The sequence below is a fragment of the Drosophila subpulchrella genome, chromosome 2L, assembly GCF_014743375.2.
Source record: "Drosophila subpulchrella strain 33 F10 #4 breed RU33 chromosome 2L, RU_Dsub_v1.1 Primary Assembly, whole genome shotgun sequence".
Lineage (NCBI taxonomy): Eukaryota > Metazoa > Arthropoda > Insecta > Diptera > Drosophilidae > Drosophila > Drosophila subpulchrella.
The window spans coordinates 8,392,055-8,395,431 of record NC_050610.1 but is presented as its reverse complement, the minus strand read 5'-3'; the positions used below and the strand labels follow the sequence as shown (position 1 = coordinate 8,395,431).

Sequence of the window (3,377 nt, the reverse complement as noted above, 5' to 3'; positions counted from 1 at the left end):
CTGATGTGGATGTGACAATGACAGTTGTTGTTCGTCATGTTTGGAGCATGTAGTGCCCCGATCCCCGCCAGCTCCGGTGCCCTCGCCACCGGGCCATGCTCCTCTTTTGTGTTGTAATTGCAGACGCCACACGTTTCGCGCGCTGTTTGATTTGGAAATTGCAACAGATCGGCTCGGAATGGGCAATATATCGCGATGGGGGCATCTCATTGACTTGGCATTCCCGGCACGCGCACTTCTTGGCATGACAAGACTTTCAAGCTTCCCCTGCACCCCCCTCCTTCCACGGCTTTTTCACTCTTTTGGCCCTTTAAGCACAATGAAAATTTTCGACTCAAGCCCCCCGAAGTGTGTGTGCGTTAATTAAGTGGCAATTGTTGCGAGGCGTGAGAATTTGGCGGATTAGGCAAAGAAATGTAAGTGACCTACGACTGAAACACCAGAGGTTTTCGCCTTGGGTTCAGTCTCTCTTAGCGCTATTTCCTCTTTTGGGGAAAAGGTCTCCCTATAAGGCATCCCGACTTGGGAGATCTGAGATACAAAAGTGTTTCTAAGTATGCCCAGTTGTTAGATGTAATTATTTGGAAATAAAAAAATACTGTAAACTGATATTTATCCCGTAAAAGCACCTTCCATTATTAATATTTTTATTCTTAATATATTTTGTATTTGTTTGTATTATCTTTTCCTTACAGATTTTTAGAAGTCATTTATGTATAAATATAGTATAATATTTATATTGTACTTATAGTCTCAAGCAAATGTGCAATTTAAGATATTTTTACTAGGACTTTTATACATTTTTTTAATGCCGTTTTAATGCTTTCTTAGCCCTGATAATTAAATATTTGTCTTAATATTTTGCAATTCAATAAAAAGTAAAGCATTTATAATAATAGATTTAGATTTATAAAATCCAAGTACTCTTTTTTATTTGTGCTAATATCTCATCCCATACTCGATCAGTTCTCGGCTATTGATTTGTATGCCCTAACCATGACTGAGTTGTTGGCCTAGTGCCTATGGCTATCAATCATCGAGCCGCGGCCTGTTAACATGGGCGACAAGTTCTGGGATTGTCGCTACCAGGAAGCAATGACCAGGCACCAGGCACCAGGCACCAGGAGGAGACCACCAGAGGCGCAACGGGCAACTGGTAATGCCCTCTGAGACCGACTAGACCAGACTCCCGACCATGTAATTAACAGCACGCAAAAAGTGTTTGCGAAGCGTTTATGGAATGGGATGGGGTTGGGATGCTGCTGGACGCGGCTATTGGATATGGGTGTCCCATTGGCCGAAGGCGACACGCATGTAAACATTGCCATTTTTGGCTAAAGACGCGACAGCTGCGCTGGACATCGGGACTGGACTGCACATAACCCTTTCCGATTCGCAATGCACGGAGAAATATTTTGGAATTTATATATATATCTTTGGAATATTTAATGTGCTCTTGAGGTAAGTCATTGATATTTAAATGATATATCTTTTAATGAATTCTTTTTTTCAATACAGAAATCCATATAACGTGTATCCCTAGCAAGTAGCTTTATATTTAATTTAAAAATCCATCGATATATATTCTTTCTTCGAAGTGGTAATAATTATTAATATTGTTATTAATATCTTTAATCAATCATTTTTTACTTAGGTGACTTATGACAAACTGCTCATAATTCAATTTTAACACTATTAACTACAATAATATGGATTTTTTACATCAAATATCAAATGATCTACTCTTTTCTCCGTGCAGTCCATTCCTTTCCCATCTGGGTGGCCAACTCGACAAAGACGATCTGACGATTGTAATTGAGTTACAAAAAGGTCAATCGATCCACCGGGCGATGTGGAGTGTCAGTGCTCGACTTTAATTTATTTTATAATTACACGCACTTTATGCCTAATTAGTTTTGTTTTTCTGCCCCTTTCCGTCCCCGCACCACCTCCCTTCGAAGTTGCCTGTCTGTCGGATCGGGGCCACAAAAAAGTTTCCCATCATTTGGCTTCCATTATGCAGCGTTCGCGGCCACCGAATTCCAAAGGTGCGCGCGAATGGGCGTCAGGTTTGCACAAACACACATGAGTACCATACATATAAGAAAATAAAGCCCGAACAAAGGAGCAAGGTCAGGTGAGGAGTAGGGTGAGGAAGGGGGAGGGGGTGCGCCTGGGTGCCCACTACGATTCCCAGTCAACGGATGCGAGCTCATTTAGGTCGAGACCCTGCACTCAGGAAAAATATTTTATTAATCATTATAAGTAAATTATTTAAATTTGTGTGGTTAGTTTTTTACTTTTGCAGAACTTTTTAGCTGTTATAACTAAGAATGTATATATGTCGAATAGAAAGTATATAATTTTAAAAATTAAATCAGGTATAAGAACGTAATATTCCATTAAACAGCAATAACATTTTTCACCAAAATATTTTTATACTATAAAATATAAATAACATTTCGGAACTCAATAAACTAACGATGGAGTATCAAAAGATTTTAGAAATGTAGATCGTTTTAGATACTTGTAATAATGTTCTATTAATTTCAGAGCCAATACAATCAAGCAGTTTTTCCTGTCTGCAATGGCTTCGGCTTAAACTCAACCTCTTTTTTATTATTTTTGATATCGTTGTTGCGGTTTAATCAAGAACATTTGTTATTTAAAAATACATCAGGCATTAAAAAATCAATATTTTCTTTTTACAAATGAAATCCTTTTTTGGAGAAGTGTAAGTCTGAGCTGAGGATCGAGGCGAGGAAGTGTAAGGAGAAGAACCACCGACTGGAGCGATCATCGCATCGGGGCGCTTTTGTGGCCGTCTTCATCGACATCAACGCACTCCTTTGTTTGCCTGGGCCCTTTAGCCTGACCCTTGTGCCCGATCCCGGTCCCGATCCCAACCCGATCCCATCCAAATCCCACCCGATCCAAGTCGATCCGATCCGAGATCCGAAAAAGAGAGTGAGTTGGTGCGCCAACTTTGTTTAACTTTGCCTTGGCTTATTGTTTGTTGTTCTTTTTCCTCATTGCCTGCCCTCGATGTTTTTGTTGGCCGCGTTGTTCCTGTTGTTGGTTTTTGAGGATGCCCTTCCCTTGCCGAAAAATAAAGAGGAAGCCCTCGGGCATTTCGATTTCTTTGTGGCTTTGGTGACGCCAGGATCGCAGGTAATTAATGGTGAGATATGGCGCAGCGGGGTTAAAAGAATTCTTACTTTGAATACTTTTTTTTAGATCTACAAGCGCAACATTATAGACATTCTTATTTTGTCCAACTAGAAATTCCTTGAAATAGAAAAAATAATATATTAAGTTCGAAACTCATTTTGAAGCTCTATTATGAACATTTAACTGATATTTAAATGATAGGTACT

At 39.7% G+C, this 3,377-nt stretch overlaps 1 long non-coding RNA gene across 1 annotated transcript; it reads left to right on the top strand.

Moving 5' to 3' along the window:
- Positions 1 to 960: 960 nt before the first annotated feature.
- On the top strand, positions 961 to 1,802 carry LOC119548224. The gene is made up of 3 exons (XR_005219282.1): positions 961 to 1,461; positions 1,519 to 1,600; positions 1,655 to 1,802. It is a non-coding gene; the product is annotated as an uncharacterized LOC119548224 (long non-coding RNA).
- The last annotated feature ends 1,575 nt before the right edge of the window (positions 1,803 to 3,377 follow it).